This window comes from Equus przewalskii, chromosome 7 (assembly GCF_037783145.1).
Source record: "Equus przewalskii isolate Varuska chromosome 7, EquPr2, whole genome shotgun sequence".
Classification (NCBI taxonomy): domain Eukaryota; kingdom Metazoa; phylum Chordata; class Mammalia; order Perissodactyla; family Equidae; genus Equus; species Equus przewalskii.
The window spans coordinates 8,138,513-8,160,485 of NC_091837.1; the positions used below are offsets into that span (position 1 = coordinate 8,138,513).

General features: G+C 36.0%; 1 protein-coding gene across 49 annotated transcripts in view; it reads right to left on the minus strand.

Moving 5' to 3' along the window:
• MTMR3 (myotubularin related protein 3) overlaps positions 1 to 21,973 on the minus strand; it is a 142,076-nt gene that overhangs the window by 97,161 nt on the left and 22,942 nt on the right. For 11 of the 49 annotated variants that reach the window (XM_070628546.1, XM_070628555.1, XM_070628545.1 and 8 more), the window contains exon 2: positions 10,993 to 11,030. The exons of 35 other annotated variants lie outside the window; for them this stretch is intronic. The gene's annotated coding sequence lies outside the window, so the exon portion shown is untranslated. The remainder of the gene's footprint in view (positions 1 to 10,992; positions 11,031 to 21,973) is intronic. 3 more of the 49 variants (XM_070628579.1, XM_070628568.1, XM_070628564.1) reach the window with 1 other exon arrangement.

The following is a 21,973-nucleotide window of genomic DNA, read 5'->3' on the forward strand; positions in this document are numbered from 1 at the left end:
TGTACATTTATTTGTATCTGAGGCACTTCAGTTGTGGGTCATATACAAAAAGGTTCAACATACCAAAATGTCTTCAAAAAAGAAACTTAAGAGAAAGAAATGTATGAGCATGATAACAAATTTGTGATAGTGTAACTTTTGGAGCAAAAGAAGGATATTTAAGGGACTTGAACCAATTCTGGAAAAACAGAACAGGGTTTTACTGGGTTGGGAATGGATAAATACACAAATCAACATTGAAAGCAAGAGAGCAAAGTAGCTTGCAAAACTTAAAAGGACCCCAGAAATAAGGAAAAGAATTGTGTCTAGTTTCCAAAAGTCATGCTGCCTCTGCATGCTAGAAGCTACAGACATCCTGAGAATAACAGAATCTGTTTGCAAGACCACAAATTCCATCCTCATGCAACTCAGCTCACTAACTCCCTATCCACTTTCTGTCCTCTTGAGGAGTAGGGAGAAAACACAGAAAATCCAAAGTCTGACTTTTTCCATTATCATGATCAAAAACAACTTCAAGTGAGGCTACTTGATCTAGAATAAAATATTGCAAAATTAACATGCAAGTCAGAAAGAAGTAAAGGTTAAATACTTACCTGAAACAATGACAGGTTCTTGGGGTAGATAAGGATGGAGGGGATAAATATATTAAGATACGAAAGGAGTGGCAAATATAGACAAGAAAACTACACACATCTCATAGCTCAAGTTGTCCAGGAAGGGTCAATATATTCAAAAATCAAAGGTACTCAACAGGCACAATATTGACTGCTTTTATATAAGAATTTCTATGCTATGGGGCCGGTCCCGTGGCCAAGTGGTTAAGTTCATGCACTCCGCTTCAGCGGCCCAGGGATTCGCTGGTTCAGATCCTGGGCGTGGACATGGCATCACTTGTCAGGCCACGCTGAGGGGGCATCCCACATGCCACAACTAGAGGGACCCACAACTAAAATATACAACTATGTACTGGGGGGATTTGGGGAGAAAAAGCAGGGAAAAAAAAAGGAATTTCTATGCTAAAGAACTATATTAAAAAATCTCTTAAATAGGCAATTATGGAATATTCTGATCTTATTAACTCCTGTGACCTTAAGAACCAGAATTCTCAGTGTGGAAGAGACACAGAAACACTGTAATATAGAACAGATTGAATAAATACATTATACAGTAAAAAAAAAATCTCTGCTTGGTCATTATTATTTAATGGGTACAGAGATTCTGTTTGGGATGATGAAAAAGTTCTGGAAATAGTCGACATGGTTACACAACATGGTGAATGTACTTGATGCAACTGAATTGTATACTTAAAAATGGTTAAAATGGGGGCAGGCCCGGTGGCACAGAGGTTAACTTCGCACATTCTACTTCAGCAGCATGGGGTTCGTCGGTTTGGATCCCAGGTGCGGACATGGCACCCGCTTGGTAAGCCATGCTGTGGTAGGCATCCCATATATAAAGTAGAGGAAGACAGGCACGGATGTTAGCTCAGGGCCAGTCTTCCTCAGCAAAAAGAGGAGGATTGGCGGCAAATGTTAGCTCAGGGCTAATCTTCCTCAAAAAAAAAAGATAAAGGTTAAAATGGTAAATTTTGCTATTTATATTTTCCTACAATAAAGAAGTTTTTTAAAAATTGTTAACATCTCTGCTTATCAAAGAGACCATTACGAAAATGAAAAGGTAAATCACAGGAGTAGAAGAAATATTCACAAAAACATACCTGATAAAGGATTCGTGTCCAAACTATATAAAGAACAAACACAAATCACTAACAGAAAGAAACAAATTTAATGGGCAAAGATTTTAGTAGAAACCTCACAGAAGATACATAAACAGTAAATAAGCACTTCAAAAGATGTACGTCATCAGCAGTCATCAGGGAAACGCAAGTGAAAACACCACAATGAAATACCTTTCACACCCACTGGAAAAACTAAATTAAAGAGACTGATGAGAGTAACTGCTGTTAAGGATTGTTGAGTAGCCAGAACTCATACACGGCTCATGGAAGTCTAAACTGGCACTACTACTTTGGAGAACAGTTTGGCACTTGCTTATGAAGTTAAACATACATCTAACCTATAACCCAGCAATTCCACTCCTCGGTATTAACCCAAGATAAGTGGAAACACAGGATTATGAAAAGGCTTAGACACAAATGTTCACAGTAACTTTATTCATAATACCCCCAAACAGCAAAGAACTCAAAATGTACAGCAACAGGTGATCAGATAAACAAATTGTGGTACATTTCTATAATGGATTACTACACAGCAATAAAACAATAAATGAACTACTGATATTTGCAACAACACGGATAAATCTCAAAAGCATTATTTGACTCAAAACAGCACGTTACAAACGAATACATACTGTATGATTCCATTTAAATAAAGTTCAAAAACAGACAAAACTAACCTATAGTGATAGAAACCAGAACTGTAGTTTGGGTGGAGGGAGAAGGGGAAATAACCAGGGGATGAGAGAACTTTATAATGTGATATATATGTTCTGTATCAGCATGGAGGCAGTGGCTACACAGCTGTAATCATTTATTGAAACTCAAACTGCACATTTCCACCTGTGCATTTCACTATATAAATTCCACTTTGTTTTAAAAAATTCTAAAATAGTATCCTAAAGCAGAGGCTCTAATCCTCATCCAAAAGTAGTAGTATAGTGTCTCCAGAAAAGGTTGCACAACCAGATCACATGCACCACTCTCCCAAAGTCATCAGACTCTCTGTTTCAAATCTCATTCTTTTCCAGGGAATACATATGAACTCCTGGTCTCCCCTATAACCAAAGGACAAGGTTAAGTCTGAGGTTCTCTTAAGGCACTGAAATGTCCACAAAGTTAACTAGCCTCCAAGGAGATCAAGTTCATGACATGATCAAGGGCATATGTTATATGATGGCTTTAGTCAGTTACCTAGCACTTTCTGTCATGCAAATTATTGTTTAACCACTTGCTAGACTGTTTGGGATAAGCAATAGTTTTTTAAAAAAGAAGAAGAAATATTGCACTTTAGGGAACGTTCTCATTTCCTACTTGGAAGAAAAACAGGGTTCTAGTTTCAGCTCCCATCAAATTTCTCACCTGTTAAAAATACAGTAATAGTATTATTAATTGTTAGAGCCACTATCTGAAAGCCCACATCAATTGTTATTCTTTTGTATAAAACAGGCAAGTAATAGCCCCATAGACATAAAGTCATCCCAGAATAATGTGTACCTTGAAAACTTTAAGAAGTTTCATAAAAAATCGTATCTTCAGAAATAATGCTCGGTTTAGCTCATTGGGAAAACCAGCAAAGGGTTTTGCTAAAAGCTGTTTTAGCTAACCTCAATTGGTATGGCCTGAAAAGGTTTATAAGGTTATCTCAAGAGTGAGGTAATAAGTACGTGACTTAAAGTCACAACTCAGTATCATCAATTTCAAAAGTCTGTATCTACAAGAACTCGATTTCTTAATGAAATAAAACACACTATCAGCTCCAATAGAGTCCCTTCCCCATCTTTCAGATCCATAGTGTTTTGTGTTTTTTATCTTATTTAAACCTATAATAAGAACAATTTGAACTGAGTGTCTCTTTAACCAGATCTTAAGTTAGAAAATAAAACTAATGTAAAACAGTCTAAGAATATTTTAAATTCTACTATGGATATGTTTTCTTCAAATGAAAATATACAATTATGCATCAAAATCAGAAAACGCACACAGTTTTTCTAAATCATCTGTTCAAGAACTGAGCACATTAACCAGGATAGGGCCAGCTTCATGAGTGCGCAACCTATGGAGTCACATAGTGCCCCACACTTGGTTTAGTGCTCTGCTGTAGCCACTTTGAAATTCTTAATAATTTTTTAAAAAGAGACCCTGCAAATTATATGGCCAGTCCTAAGCAAAGATTCTACGGAAAAATAGGAAAAGAATTTACAAACACCACTGCTCTAATGACCAAGAAAAATTTATCTCTGGGTTCACAAATCAATACAATTTTTTTCCTCTTTATTTCGACCAGAAGTACACACATGGTTCCAAATGAGACTCAGATTTCAGAAAGGTCTGCACCTCTTGAGGCATCATCAACTAAAAAACCAGGCTTTTGGAAGCTCATTCCATCATTCAATGATTTTAGATCTTTTCACATACATTTATGAAATGCATTTTGATGTTTACTTCATTGAGACCCAAAAATTAGATGTAATTCTACTATTCACCAAATTTTATATTCTAAAACTAGCATTTTATAAAATCAAATCTATGGAGCTTTATGAAATGAAAAATGAACAAGCACAAAAAGAGGAAAAAACAAACAGCTCCTAAGCCTCAAGACTGCTGTGATCAAAGGTAAACAGTGTGCGGTAAAGACAAGTCTCCAGAAAAGGACGACTTGACACTCAAACAACTAATTATTTTTATAGCTATTTAAAGTGTCAGCATTCTCTTAAGAAAAAAGATTCAGCCCTGCTGATAAGCACAGTAAAACTGCCAAATCCAAACAAGCTAGATGACAAAATACAGTAAAGCTAAAACATTAGTAGGACTAGAAAGACAATATAGAAAATAAGATGGTATACAATAATGAAGCTTAATCCCTTATCAAGAAGTATCTTAGTTTTGTCAGCAGTAGCAGTGGGTGCTTGACAGAAGATTTTGGAAATAAGGTAAGCAAGGTTAGTAATATTAAAAACATAAGCATCTTAAAACTCAAATACAAAGGATGAGGGATATATTTTTTAATATTATAATTTTATATCCTATTCAAAGAAATTAACTCAGAAAACTGTGAAGAAAAGCAAGTTTGGGGTTATATGGGAAAATACAGAGACTTTACGAAGGCAAATAAATGGCTACCAAATTGAAAACTTGGTATCACTAAATAATGTTCTACCACAGATTATTATTAAATAGTAACACTAAAGCCAGTGACATTTTCTGAGATGTTAAGAAAGCAAGAAATCCATTCACTCCAAAGCTGAACATTTATTAAATATCTTCAAGCTGAGCATTGCTTTCTACTCACTTTCTTAAAGCCTCTCTTTCAGCACTGAGACAACCTAATCTAATGGGAGAAAGTCAGGAAATCAGGTTTTCCATTAAAACTCCCAGGCTCACCATCCTCCGAGCTGGCCTCTAGTACAGGAAAAAGCTCCAGGGTAGGAAGGAAGTCTACTTGCCCTGCATTACTGGGCTGTAAGTTTGCGTTGTTATGGGCACCAGCACAATAGGGTAAATATAAGGGCAAGGAAGCAAAAGGCTGATCGGGTAAGACAGTTTGGTCTATGTGATCAGTATATTAATGAGACGACAACTACCTAAAAGTTCCCAAGCATACACAAACAGACTGACTGCCCAAAAACATTTTATTATGAGGTTAAGGTAAGTACTGTAACAAGACCGGAGAAGTTAAGAAATCTTTTATTCTTCCTAAATCCAATCTTGGTCCAAATTAGAATTGTAGACTATAAAATAGAAAGAGATGCAAACTCATTTTAAGGATGTCAAAATGGAGAGTTGATTTTGTCTCCGTCTTCTAAACTTTCCTCTGGAAAGGGTGCAGGGGGAGAAGGGATTATTTAACCAGACAGTAAACCTAATCAGAAAACCAAATTCTTGTGCAAAAGTCAGGATTCAAATCTAATGTCCTGCTTTTCTTCCTTTATTCTATTCCCACAGCTGGTGATAGAGTAGAGGAATATGACTTCCCCTTTTACTCTGCAGTATCACTTCAGTTTCTGCTGTTTTAAACAAAGCCTGCAAGGGGAATATTAATGTTTAAGAATTTAAAACTTATACTGGCATTTTAAAGAGTGTCAGTTTTTAGGCATTCTTGCACAATTTTAGAGTCAGCCTGATCTTGCCTCAAAACCTAATCAGGCATTTATTAGTTCTGTAATCCTGAGCAGGTCACTTTTCATTAACATGCTTCTGATGGCAACAGTATCTCATAGTGTTATTGTAAGGATTAAGTGATCTAATACAGAGAAGCAATTAAAAGTGCACCTAGCACTTAGTAATGCCCTGTTATGTATCAATAACCAGTTACACCACACACTCACTTAGGTATCTGTTTCTTGAGCTCTCAAAAGAAATATAATTATCTCCCCTGACCAAACAACCTCATGGGATTACTAGAGAATAAATCAGAATACATAAAAAAGCTCTTAAAGGTCTTCATTATAGAAGTATCCATTACTCAGCTCACAAGAGAACTACAGTTAAAATACTGCATACCGGGGCTGGCCCCGTGGCCGAGTGGTTAAGTTCGCGCGCTCCGCTGCAGGCGGCTCAGTGTTTCGTCGGTTCGAATCCTGGGTGCGGACATGGCACTGCTCGTCAGACCACGCTGAGGCAGCGTCCCACATGCCACAACTAGAGGAACCCACAACGAAGAATACACAACTATCTACCAGGGGGCTTTGGGGAGAAAAAGGAAAAAATAAAATTTAAAAAAAAAAAAAAAAAAATCTGCTCCGGCCAGCCCCATGGCCAAGTGGTTAAGTTCATGCACTTCGCTTTGCCGGGCCCAGGGTTTCACCGGTTCGGATCCTAGGCGCGGACATGGCACCGCTCATCAGGCCATGTTGAGGCAGCATCCCACATGCCACAACTAGAAGGAACCACAACTAAAAGTATACAACTATCTACTGGAGGGATTTGGGGAGAAAAAGAAAAAAAAAAGATTGGCAAGGTGTTAGCTCAGGTGCCAATCTTAAAAAAAAAAAAACTTCACACAGAGCTCTGTTTGAATACTATAATAAAACAACATAGACTTAGTAAAACTAGTCTAAAGGGATATCTGAATATTATTTTCTTAAACAAAACCAAACTCTGAATACAGTCATGCACCACATAACGACGTTTCAGTCAACGAAGGTGGTCCGATAAGATTAGCACCATATAGCCTAGACGTGTAGCAGGCTAGAGCATCTAGGTTTGTCTAAGTACACTCTATGATGTTCACACAATGACAAAATTGCCTAATAACAAACACATTCCTCAGAACACGTCCCTGTCATCAAGAACACATGATTGTAAACACCATTATCTTCATATTTAAAAGTTAGTATTTACTAAACTATGGGCCAATCACTAAGCTATATACTTTTCATACATTATCCCATTTAATCTTCATAGGGTTGTTGAGGTAGGTACTACTTATCCCCTTTTCACAGCAAGGACTCCCAGTCTCCCAAGGACTAAGCAATTTGCCCAAGGTCAAAGAGCTAGGACATTTCTAGATTCAAAAATTCCAGAGCAGAATGGACAACACACCATGATGTGGCATGACCATGTGAATGCAGTTTCCCCCTAAAACAATGGTAAGATCTCTTCAAATTCTACAAACACAACAACGTATAATAAAGGACTGAAACTCAGATACTAAGGAAAAGAGATCATACTATAAATTTTACATTAAAATGCAAAGATAACAGAGAAAACACCAGAAGTTATATGTACAAGAGAAAAATTGGGCTCCAGAATATCCAAACAGGACACAAAGAAAAGCACTACATTCTTCAAGAATTTCATTATAGATAATTGCTCATTTGGTTAGATGTGTGCTTAGACCTTTAGTGTTCCAAGTTGAATTTTCATAAGCAAATTTACTCACTTTCATAGATATTATGCATAGTATAAACGTCTTTAACCAGAAATCAATTGCCCTGAAAATGTGTACCATTATAGGGAGAACAGGTAGGAGAATAAATGTGGCTTGGACAAGCACAAGTACCTTCTGTAGAAGGTAGTGATAAGAGACAACTAAAAATGCTCTGTTGGGTTTATAGTATCATCTTGATACTTTATAGTATCCAAGGTGCAAAGGATATTGACAGATTAAAGTCTGATTCGTATCTCCCCGTTCAAAAATTACACGAAGCTAATAAAAAATATGGGGCCAGCCCCGTGGCCGAGTGGTTAAGTTCGCACGCTCCGCTGCAGCGGCCCAGGGTTTCATGAGTTCCGAGTCCTGGGTGTGGACATGGCACCGCTCATTGGGCCACACTGGGGCGGCATTCCACATGCCACAGCTAGAAGGACCCACAGCTAAAAATACACAACTATGTACCAGGGGGCTTTGGGAGAAAAAAGAAAACTAAAATCTTTAAAAAAAAAAAAAATTATGTGAAGATACTAGAATATAGTATACCTGGTGACAACAACCCAATGAAATATAAGCAATAGTCAGCAAGATGCATTTTAATTCTCAAATTTCAAAATGTCTTAACCAATAGTAAAACAAGCTACATTCGCATTTACTTAAGAATGCTTAAAAATATACTAAAAATTCTGATGATGTAGGAACCTGAGATCATATGTGAAACATTTTGCTAATTGTGAGGTATATCCAAGAACTTAGATTATCCTCAAAATTAAACTATAAAAACCCATAAAGGATTGCTCTGTGGTTACCTAAGAAAATGCCCTTAACTTATTCTTAGGATGTAAACTCTATAATATTTAGAGGCAAAGGGGCACAGTGCCTCTAAAATTTACCCTCAAATGGTCCAGACAAAAATGGAGAGAGAATGATAAAGCATATGAAACACAATGTAAACAGCCGGAGAAGGCTAGTGTAAGTTCTTCGTATTATTTTTGTAACTTTTATTAAATTTGAAATTAAATCAAAGCAAAAAATTATTTTTTAAATCTGACACAACTGTGACAGAAGATTAATATTTTTAAATTAGTCTGTACATAGATGAAGATTCACTATATTACTTTACTATTCTATATTTTCCTTATGATTAAAAAAAATTCAAACAAAAAAGAAAGTTGTACTCTAGTCTCAGGAAAAACATATTCTGACCATGAGGAAGGCTGCATCAGACTACCCTAGAATGATGTTATTAATCATCTGAATCATAACTCACCTTGCTCACTTTCATGCTTCTAAGCAATCCGATCGTAACTTTAATAGGTTAGGTATTAACCAGTGTTCTATTAAATTTAGAACTAAAAAACACATATTTTAAAAAAGAACTTTTACTATGAAATTAAAAACAAAAACAAAGGCATTATAGTGATAGAAGTCAAAACAGTGATTATCTCTTTAGGGTATGTATTGACTGGGAAAGGGTGGGAGGAGAGCTGTAAAGGGTCTATCTTAATCTCGCTGAAGTTACACGGGTCTATACATATGTAAACAGTTATCGATCTTTAGTTTAAGGTTACTATACTTTACTATATGTACTTTATATCTTAATCTTCTTTAAAAATAAAAAAACAAGTGCTTTTAGAGAACAGAGAAGTTCTTAGTTCAAATCCAAAACCTACAATACAACAAACTGACATAGATTACATTGACATTCAGATTTATAACCAGTCACTGTAATTTTGGTTAACACTGAGTATACCTCTGAGACAGACATTTTTTAAAAGAATAACCACTGCATAACTTTCAGTAGAAGGTGTGCAATGAGAACAAGGGACATTCAAGGAAGAAAGAAGAGCCAGCTGTCAGGAGTTCCCACCAAATAGCATAAAATGTTGATGAATCTGTAACATTAACTGTCCTACAAAAGGGCTAGAAAACAGGTTAGACACACTCCTCAACTGTCTTAGTTTTAGTCTGATTGAAAAAATAAACAAAAAACGTGGAGAAGTGCTTTTCCCCTTTTGAGGGGACTATTAGAACATAAATTATTTTTTTTTAAATATTGCTTTGGCAAAAACAACATTGTATTACTTCAGATGTTGTCCTTTATTTGAAAACAATGTCTGCACGTACAGTACAATATAAACCAAAATCAAGGTATGTAATTGTAAACAGTACCATGAAACTAACATTTACGAGGCAAGTATGGAAATAGATAGGGGTAGATCAGCTACTGCTATCTTCCTTCCACAGGCCTATATCTCATTTCAGAGATTCAAGTACTGTTAACCTCGTGTCAGTATTTCCACTGCAGAATTTAAAATAAATTTTTTTCTAACTAGTGAAGTAAAGGTGCCAAGTCACTATTCAGAAACCACTCTCAACTCTAAGGAAATTAAGGACTCTTCAGCCAACAATTCTTAAAAGTTAATCATTTTTAAGTTCACTTTCTTAATAAACTGAATATAATCGTAAGCTCAGAAGTCCACAAAAAAGTCTGGGAATGACCATTTTTATTAAATTCTGTAACAGGCAAAACTAATCTATTGCAACAGAGATATCAGATCAGTGGTTTGCTGGGGCTAGAGGGAGAAGTGACCACAAAATGGCATTAGGAACGTTTTTGCAGTAATTCTGTCTTCAATGGGGTGGTGATTTTATAAGTGTATACTTCTGGTGAATTCTGTTGTATACAAAACCATCTTAATAAAGTTGACTTAAAAGTTAATCCACACAATTTAGGCTTTGAAAAATGACTGGGAAGTCAAATGCTAAGGAAAAAAAATCACTGAAATTGATTTAACTATAAAAAAGAAAAGGCTATTTGTATGGAAGCCAATCTAGGTGCCTCCCAGTCACAAAGCCCTCACCTGCTCTACTCTCCACACTCCACTCCCAATCCTCAACCACTTGCCCAATGTTACAAGCATTTCACTCAAAATACTGACCTTCCCTTTAAGCGTTAGAGATACCTTTAAAAACAGCAAGTCTGACTAAATAGACAGTACCAAATGTACACTTTCCTAAAACTATCTTACAATAATCTAAAAGGAATTGAGCACATTCTTTTAAAAATCTCCTATAATCTATCAGAGGGAAAAAAAAAGAACTCAATCGAAAAAAGTTGACAAATGATAATGGGAAATCACAGAAGAAATGTAAATGTTCAAATACATATAAAAACATGCTCAACCTCATATATAATCAGAAAAATACAAATTAAAACAATGAAGATAACTATTTTCCATCCATAAGATTGGCAAGAAGATCTTGTTTAATTTCAAATACTAGAAAGTGTAGGGGCTGGCCTGGTGGCACAGCAGTTAAGTTTATGAGCTGCACTTTGGCACCCAGAGTTTGCCAGTTCGAATCCCAGGTGAGGACTTACCCACCGCTTATGAAGCCATGCTGTGGCAGATGTCCCACCTATAAAGTAGAAGAAGATGGGCACAGATGTTAGCTCAGGGCCAATCTTCCTCAGCAAAAAGAGGAGGATTGGTGGTGGACGTTAGCTCAGGGCTAATCTTCCTCAAATAAAATAAAGAAAATTAAAAAAATAAAGAATACTAGAAAGTGTGGGAAATGACTACTTGCACACACTTTTGGTAGAAGTAAAATTCTTACGGCTACATTAAAGAGTGTTTTGGCAGTATACTAAAACTACAGCTATGCTTACCATATGATCCAGCAACTCTATTTCTCTTGATACACTTCAGAGAAGTAGTCACACGTGTACCGAGAGATACATAAAAAAAGTATCTTCACTGAAACAGGTAGTAAGAAAAAATACTGGAAACAACCTTCAACAACATTCAAACTATATTCATTAATAGAAGAATACCTAAGGAAATACAAAATTATGTTCATACTATGGAATGTTATATAATATTTAAGCAAATGTCTCTAAGACATATTGCTGAGGAAAAATGTAAAATGTAGAGAGGAACATACAGTATAGTAAGAAGAAAAAAAACAAAATGCCATACATTATTTAGGGGTGCATATATACAGAAAACATGAGGAAAAAAGCCTAGAAGAAAAAAACAAAACTAATCATAGTGATTACCTGTAGAGAGAATGAGAAAAGACCAGGAATGAAAATGATGGTTAAAGGAATTTTAGCCTTATCTTTAATATTTTACAAGGAGAATTTATTCACCTACTTGTGTACTGAAATTTTATTTTAGAAGGCATTGATACAAACAAGAAATTGATGTAGTATGTTTTCCTCCCTTAAACAGTCTCCCCTCAGAAATACTACTATCATTTCACAGAACTGTTGCTGTGCCTAGTGCATGCACCATATTGCACACTGCTATGGAAAACCCATAAATACTCAAATTTTCTCTTCTAATAAACTACTACCACTAAAGAAGAATAACATTACTCTCTAACATACTTCAAAATCTGAAAAGAAAATTTAAAAACAAGAATTTAAAACAAAAAACTTCAAAGCTACCAACATTGTTGAAAGACATTAAAGACGACTTAAACAAACCAAAAGACATCTCATGTTCATAGATCAAAAGATTTAATTTGCTGAGCCAGCCCTGATGGCCTAGCGGTTAAAGTTCAGCATGCTCTGCTTCAGCAGCCCATATTTGGTTCCCAGACTCGGAACCACACCACTCGTCTGTCAGTAGTCATGCTGTGGCAGCAGCAGCTCACATAGAACAACCAGAAGGACTTACAACTAGAATATACAACTATGTACTGGGGCTTTGGGGGGGTTAGGGGGAAAAAGAGAAAAGATTGGCAACAGATGTTAGCTAAGGGTGAATCTTTCCCAGAAAAAAAAAAAAAAGATTTAATTTGTTAAGCTAGCAATACTACCCACAAACTGATCTACAAATTCAGTGCAATCTCTATAAAAATATCAGCTGATTTCTTTGCAAATATTAACATGCTAATCCTAACATTCATAAGGAAATGCAAGGGACCCAGAATAAACAAAACAATCTTGAAAAAGAACAAAGTTGAAGGACTCACACTTCTCAATTTCAAAACTTACTGCAAAGCTACAGAATTCAAGACAATGTGGTACTAACATAAGGATAAACATACAGATCAATGGAACAGAAAGAAGAGTCCACAAATAAAACCTGACATACACAGTCAACTGAATTTTTTTTTTTTTTTGAGGAAGATTAGCCCTGAGCTAACATCTGCTGCCAATCCTCCTCTTTTGGCTGAGGAAGGCTGGCCCTGAGCTAACATCCGTGCCCTTCTTCCTCTACTTTATATGTGGGATGCCCACCACAGCATGGCTTGTCAAGCCGGTACCATGTCTGCACCCAGAATCCAAACCGGCAAACCCCAGGCCGCTGAAGTGGAACACATGCACTTAACTGCTGCACCACCGGATCAGCCCCTCAACTGATTTTTAACAAGGATGCCAGAACAACTCAATGGGGAAAGAAGAGTTTTTTCAACAAATGGCAGTGGGACAACTGAATATCCACATACAAAAGAATAAAGTTGAAATACTACACCTCACACCACATGCAAAAATTCACTCAAAATGGATCACAGACTAAATGTAAGAGCTAAAACTATAAAACTTTTTTGTAACTTAGGCATAAACCTTCACGACTTTGGATTACGCAAATGCTTCTGAGATAAAAAACCAAAACCATAAGTGACTAAAGAAAAAAAATAGACAAATGGGATTTCATACTGCTGGTGGAAATGTGAAACAGTACAGTCAATGTTGCAAACAGTCTGACAGTTCTTCAAAACGTTAAACACATGACTCAGCAATTTCACTGAAAATATGCATCCACACAAAAACCTATACATAAATGTTCATAATAGCAGTATTCATAATAGTGAAAAAGTGCAAACAACTCAATCTCCATTGATGGATGAATGGATAAACAAAATGTGGTATTATCCACACAACAGAATATTATTCAGCCATAAAAAGGAATAAAGTACTGATACATGCTACAACATGGATGAATCTTAAAAACATTATGCTAAGTGAAAGAAGTTGGACACAAAAGACCACCTATTGTATAATTCCATTTATACAAGATATCCAGAATAAGCAAAGCCATGGAAAAACAAAGTCAACTAGCAGTTTCTAGAGGCTGAGGAGAGGTGGGAAAGGGGAGTAACTGCTAAAAGGTATGGGGTATCTTTGGGGGATGATGAAAATATTATGAAATTAGTGGTGATGACTGCACAACTCCATGAATATAAAAATCCACTAAGCTGTACACTTTAAAAGGGTGAATTTTGGGACCGGCCCAGTGGCGCAGTGGTTGGGTGCGCACGTTCCACTTCGGCAGCCCGGGGTTCGCCAGTTCGGATCTCAGGTGCGGACATGGCACCACTTGGCAAGCCATGCTGTGGTAGGCGTCCCACATATAAAACAGAGGAAGATGGGCACGGGTGTTACCTCAGGGCCAGCCTTCCTCAGCAAAAAGAGGAGGATTGGCAGATGCTAGCTCAGGGCTAGTCTTCCTCAAAAAGAAATAAAAAATAAAATAAAATAAAAATAATAATTAAAAAATAAATAAAAGGGTGAATTTTATGATATGTGAATTATATCTGAACCAAGTTGTCATTTTAAAAAAAGAAAAAGGAGAGTAACATATTTACATTCTTACTCCTTGGTTCCTTTTTTAAAAAATGAGATATGTATAGCCAGAGTTCTCCAGAGAAACAGAACCAATAGGATAATCATATGAAGAGATTTAATATAAGGAATTAGCTCAGAAGATTATGGAGGATGAGAAATTCCATGATCTGCCATCTGAAAGCTGGAGACCCAAGTAAGCCAGTCATATAATTCCAGTCCAAGTCCAAAGGCCTGAGAACAAGAGGAGCTAATGGCGTAAATCCCAGTCCAAGGGCAAGAGAAGACCAATGTCCCGGCTCAGCAGGCAGGCAGGAAGCAAAAAGAGGTGAATTCCTTCTTCCTCTGCCTTTTTGTTCTATTCAGGTCCTCAAAGGACTGAACATGCCCACCCACACTGGGGAAAGCAATCTACTTTATTGATTTCATTTAATGCTAACCTCATCCAGAAACACCCTCAGAGACATACTCAGAAAGGGCCCGGTCAAGTTAACATATAAAATTAATAATCACAGTAGTTAACCCTTTAAGTTATATTTGCAATTATTCACTACAATTACTCTTAATTTTTAATCAATTTATCTCCAAGGCTTAGGCCACTCCCAAGCTACTATCCCAATATCCAGACAGAACACAGGACACACAAATTACAACTAGCGTCAAAAAAACTAAAGGTAAAATGCTTTCCAAACTATTTCATGCAAACATTTTAAAAGCTGTTACTATCAAATCAATTATAAACATCAGTATGGATAAGCAAGTTAGCTACAAACTAGAAAAACTAACAATTTCTATTCTTGGTCCAAGAAATAAAAAATAAGATAAAATACACTAACAAGGAACAACCCAAAAAGCTAATTAAGGAAACAATTCTATTTACAATAGCATCAAAAACAATAAAATACTTAAGAATAAACTTAACCAAGGAAACAAAAGACTGGTATGCTAAAAACTACAAAAATGTTGCCGAAAGAAATTAAAGACAACATAAATAAATGAAAGATATCATGTGTTCATGGACTGGAAAGCTTAATACTGTGACGATGTCAAAGTGATTCAATTCAATCTCTATCAAAATCTCAAAGATGCTTTTGGAGAAATACAAAAATTCACCCTAAAATTCATATGGAACTTCAAAGGACCCTGAACAACCAAAACAGTATCGACAGAGACAAATGTTGGAGAACTCACACGACCTGATTTCAAAATTTACTTCAAAGCTACAATAATCAAAACAGTGTGGTACTAGCATAAAGACCAATGGACTAGAAAACAGAGCCCAGAAATAAAACCTTGCATATACGGGCAAACGGTTTTCTATAAGGGTATCAAGACCATTCAGCAGGAAAAAGTCTCTCCAACAAATGGCTCTGGAAAACTGGATATCCACATGCAAAAGAATGAAGCTGGACCCTTATCTTACACCATATGCCAAATTTAACTCCAAAAGGATCAAAGAGCTAAAGCTATAAACTCTTAAGAGGAAAACATATGGGGAAAGCTTCATGGCATTTCATTTGGCAATGATTTCCTGGATATAACACCAAAGGCACAGGCCACAAAACAAAAAATTAACAAATTGTACTTGATCAAAATGAAAAGCTTTTGTGCATCAAAGGACACTATCAACAGAGTACAAAGGCAACCCACAGAATGGGAGAAAATATTTGCAAATCATAATATCTGATAAAGGATTAATAAATAGAATATATATATTTTTTTAAAACTTCTACAATTCAACCAAAAAAAAAATTTCACAAATGGGCAAAAGACTTTGTTAGGGACTGAATGTTTGCAGTCTCCTAAAATTCAAATGTTGAAGCCTAATCCCCACCCAATGTGACTATAGTTGGAGAAAGAGCCTTTACAGAAGTAATTAAGGTTAAATGAGGTCCATAAAGGCCGGGCATCGATCCAATAGGATTAATATGCTTATAAGAAGAGACACCAGAAAATGTTCTCTACCCTTGCTCAGAGGAAAGGCCGTGTGAGGACAAAGTCGCCTTCTTCAAGAAAGGACAAGAGCCCTCACCAAAAACCAAACTCTGCTAGAACCTTGATCTTGGATTTTCCAGCCTCCAGAACCATGAAAATGTAAATTTCTGTTGTTTAAGCCACTGAAACTCTGGGATTTTGTTATGGCAGGCTGAGCAGGCCGATACATACTAAACAGACATTGTTCCAAAGAAGACATACAAAGGGCCAGTAAGCACATAAAATGTGTTCAACATCACTGGTCATTAGGGAAATGCAAATCAAATCCACAGTGAGGCACTACTTCATAGCCATTAGGATGGCTGTTAAAAAAAAAAAAAAAACACTGAAGTGTTGGCTAGGGTGTGGAGAAACCGGAACTCTTGTGCATTGCTAGTGGAAATGTAAAATGATGCAGCCACTGTAGAAAACAGAATGGAGGTTTCTCAAAACAATTAAACATAAAATTACCATATGATCCAGCAATCCCACTTCTAGGATATATACCCAAAAGAACTGAAAGCAGGGACTTGAACAGCTAGTGGTACACTCATGTTCATAGCAGCATTATTCACAATAGCCAAAAGCATCCATCAATGAATGAATGGATCAACAAAACACGGTATATAGGTACCACAAAGGAAATTCTCACACATGCTACAACATGGATGACCTAATGACATTACACTAAGTGAAATAAGCCAGTCACAAAAGAACAAATATTATGTGATTCTACTTATATGAGGTAATTAGAGTAGCCAAATTCAAGGAGATAGAAAGTAAAATGACAGTTGCTAGGAGAGGGATGAATGGGGAGTTAGTGTGTAATGGTTATAGAGGTTAAGCTGGGGAAGATGAAAAAAGTTCTGGAGACTGATGGTGGTGACAGTTGCACAACAATGTGAATGTACTTAATTCCACATAAGTGTACACTTAAAAATGGTTAAAATGGTAAAATTCATGTTATATATTTTACAATAAAATCATATATGTGGAAATAAAGTAAAAGTAGTAAAGTGAAATAAGAATTTCAGAAAATGAACAATGCATTAAAAAATTTAAAAATCCTAAGTTCCTCCAAAAGAAATTCCCCAAAATATTAACAAGATGTTCATTAATATATTATATCATTAAAAGAGGACAACACCCCTCCAAAAAGAAAACATAAAACCCTGTGGAGTTTTTTATAACTGTGACAAATTAAATTTGTAAGCTTTTTTTAAATCTTTAAAATTTTAAAAAAATTTAGTAAAACTTGAAGAAATTAGTCATTCACATATCTTCAAAGAACATCAAAAGGCAAAAAAAAAAATTAGAGGGGCCAGCCCAGTGGCACAGCAGTTAAGTTCGCATGTTCCACTTCATCAGCCCAGGGTTTGCTGGTTCGGATCCCGGGTGCGGACATGGCACCGCTTGGCAAACCATGCTGTGGCGGGCGTCCCACATATAAAGTAGAGGAAGATGGGCATGGATGTGAGGCTCAGGGCCAGTCTTCCTCAGCAAAAAGAGGAGGATTGGCAGCAGATGTTAGCTCAGGGCTAATCTTCCTCAAAAGAAAAAAAAATTAGAAGAAGCAAAACTCACAAGCTTTAGTTTTTTGCATTTGGTCAGCATCAATCTTTAGGCCAAACGTTATCTGATTTATATCCATGCTTTATATCAAAGCTTGAGCAGTTTCTACCATACAGATCTATATACATAAGGTTAAAAAACCGTATCCATAATAGGTATACAACACTAGTCTTGACATGATTTCCTTTGCCTCCAAGATTCTTTTCCTACCATTCAAAAAGTTTAACTATCAATCATTTCCTTTTTTTAATGTAGATGCAAAATATAAATATCCAAATGAATATATAACATAGCATTCAAATATTCAAAATACCAGCAGGTATCAAAACTGAATAACCACACAAACTTAGCAAGATACTGTTTACTAAAGTCCCATATCCAGACTTCAGCTTAAGTATCTTGTATTCAAGTCTTAATCTTAACCACAAATTTCCTGATGGGCTTAGTTTTTTAAAGAGTAAGACTCCAACAAAATGATTTCTCCAGCCTATTACAGATGGGTTAATTAGCAAAAATGAGTCACTTAGCATAATATGGAGTGATCTAATAATTTTTTTAGCTAATAAGGAATAACTAATGAGTTCCTGAGTTATCTGATTAAATTTTTAAAGCAAATTATCTAAATCTTAAGAATAATAAAAGCACAGGTAAAATAAAGTGCACAAAGTCATTAACCAGTATTCTAATAAAGTTAGATATCTGAAATATATTGTAAACATAATTATACTGGTTTGAGTTTAACCTAGAAAAATATTTCTCCTACAGATTAAAACCAGGATAGGAAACATGCCCAAAGGTGAATAGAAACTAATAGTCTAGAAACACTTATTAAATTTCAAGAGCCAAGTGTCTTATTGAGCACATATCACTGTTTTATGACAATAATTTTATTAACCTCTTGATAAGAAAACTTTCCTTTCTCCTTTCTTGGCTAGCTTTTGCTCTCAATGTATATAAAATTGGACATTTTAAACCAATTCACCAAATGTGTCAGTGAGAAATCCATAGGAAGACTGTCACTTACTTTTAAGTACATACGTTTTGGTATAAAGAATAAGACTGTGCCACACTAAAGAATTAAGAAGAGGTGGAGCCTAGAGAAACTTTTTTCCCCCAGAAAAAAAGAAAGAACAGGAAGCATAAAATGAGGAAACTTAATTAATGACCCAATGACTACTAGCAAAACTATGCAGTCATATGACATTTTTCCCCAAAACATTAAGAGCTATAATTTTAGATTTTAGCCTGATACTAAAATGTCTCTTGTGGGGAAGAAAGAAATAAGACAATTTAACTGACTATAGAAAGGACAATCCTTTCTTTGTATTCTTAAAGGCAAATAATATTGTGTACCTCTACCTTTTAGAATCCACAACCAGTAGCATCATGGTTTTGTTTTTTTTTTTTTTAGTTAAAATTCCCTTTACTCTTAACAAATGACGTGATACATTCCCTTTAAATTAACAGTTGATTGAGAATTTCCAGACAGATTCTGGTAACACCCCTCAGTGTACCAAAAGAGAAGACTATCTTAACTATTCAGCGTATTTTACCCTCCTGATTCAAAAAAGTAACTTATACATGAGTAATTCGCCAACTCCTATGCCTATTCTTTTTCCTTAACAGGCTACAAACGGAATGAGGTAGAGATCATGTAGTCTTGTTCACCTCTGCATCCACAAGGCCTAGGGCATAATAGTGTCTCGTAAATATGTGGCACTTGGTAAATATTTATTGTATTAATAAGCCCAAGCCAGGGGCCAGCCCCATGGCAGAGTGGTTAAGTTCGAGCGCTCAGCTTCAGTGGCCCAGGGTTTCACTGATTCAGATCCTGGGCATGGACCTAGCACCACTCATCAAGCCACGCTGAGGCAGCGTCCCACATAGCAGAGCCAGAGGACCTACAGCTAAAATATACAACTATATACTGAGGGGCTTTAGAAAGAAGAAGAAGAAAAGAAAATTGGCAACAGATATTAGCTCAAGGCCAATCTTAAATAATAATAATAATCCTAAGCCAAATCCTATAAAAGAAACAGGCAAAGATTTGAGAGGAAGATGTTTCAAGTCAGAGGAAATGCTTCAGAGAGCTCCTACCTGCTATCAAAATGAAGAACTTTAAAGTTTAAAATTAATTAGAATACATGGAAGTTATTTTAAATTATATGACCAATTTAGAGATGTTTGCTTAACATCATGCACTTATTTTTCAGTAGATCAAGAAGTAAAACCTTATTCTGGCATACACTGGGAGATTAGTGTAAGAAAGAACTACATATATATTTCTAAAGAAAGTTCGAAACAGCACAAGTACAAATCACGCTCACAACACTTCCCTTCCAGGTTCATCACATGCCAGATAAAACCAGCAGTTACTAATCTTTTCTAAATTAAACACTTAAACTCTCTCTATTAGCAATATAAGACATTTGATGATTTCAGATGGAAAAAAGTGTTTTACAATTTCACGATAAATAAGCAACCTCCCTGTATCAAATGACTCCTTGTCAGTTATTCAAATCCTATTCAATCGTTAGCAAATACTGTTTACTCATAAGATCTTCAAGCTACACAAAGATCTTACTTATCCATATATATTACAGACACAGTACGTCAATTTACCCATGACATGACATTTTACCAAGACATAAAAGCTATAAAAGGAAAGCGAGAAACAGGTATTAAATAAATGCACCATATTTTTATAACTCTCTATTGTTTAGTAGTAATGATAATGATGACAATAAAATGAGGAGAAATTATTTAACATCTTTTGTCGATATTTAAATGCTACTCCCTGAGTGGTGCCAAATTTGGCACAAAGACTTCTTCTAGTGAAATAAAGGTTCTAGTGAACAAAGGTGGTCCAATTTAGTACATAAAAATCACACATTATGATAATAAAGTCTACTAGGTATGTGTTGCAACTTTCAGTGCAAATTTCAGTATGATTTTTAAAATCTTATATGAAGGGTCTTTTCTTGGATGATGAGGAGTGGAGAAGAGAATAATATTACTAAGACAACAGAAGTCTGTAGTCCTAAACAATGACTCAATTTTAAGAAATATCTTTGGCCACACAATTTTTTCTTTAAGCAATAAATACGAGAATTTAATGCCTTCTTCACATGAAAAAAGTCACTTAGAATCACCTTTCCTCTTCTGTTAAAGCAAGTTTTTAAGAGGCTAGTCCTCTTATTTTAATGATTTCCATATTCTAATGAATACTAGCTGGTGGAAGCCAATACAAAATCCTTCACTAGAGGTGTTGGTATGTTATAGAACAAGAACAGAATAATCCATAATTAATTAGTGACATTGTTTTTAAAGTTCAAACTACTGTGGCTACAGTGGCCAGTGAGACAGTTCCAGCTATCAATTGCAGGCATTAGTGAGCAATTGGTAAAGTAGCAGTTTCAGGGTACTGTTTACAATCCTATTATAAAGGTTAAACATTTCTTAATTTACATAAAATCCTCTAACAAATAATTAGAACATGGATATTGGGAAAACCAGGATAGCTGCTGCAAAAGGCTGCCTCAAAATGCAATATATTAATTTACTCAAAGGTTATAAGCCATAAGAGCTTTTATCATGCAGAATCTTGCATTTCTAAGAGATCAGTCTACCCATGATGAAGTAACTGGTTTGGGACTAGCCCTTCCACCATAACCAACACTGGACAAGATATATGAAACAACAGTTCTAGGATGTTGGGCAACAATCAACACAGAAGTGTGATTACTGAAAAAAGAGAAACAAATTACCTGAGACCTATGACTGCCTAAACTTTTTGCCTTGAAGCACTTTCCACACCCTGGCCAAAAAGGTCCAAGCAAAGCAGAAATCCACTCAGAAACTCAAATACGAGTTTCAGAAGGTTGAGGCAGCTGTAATTTCTGGGGCATCCTTGTGAAAGCCCGGACCTGAGGGTTACTGTCAATATTCCATAAGAATATATTCACTCTTGGACCTTGTTCTCAACACAGACACAGAAGAAAATAAGTTAATTTTGCTAATTTGCTGTATTCTTATTTAACCTGAGGGGTGACTCAAGGGTCACAAGGATTTATGAGCTGGTTTTGAAAAAGAGTGCCTTTAAGAAAGTTACGACCACCAGATAACCAACCTCCAGCCCACAAGTCTGGTTGCCCAAGGGCTTATGTGGAGTGAACTCCCCCTTTGTTTCTCCGAAACTCCTCCTCCCAAGCCCCTCAGTTCTATAAAGACTCCCTGCTTT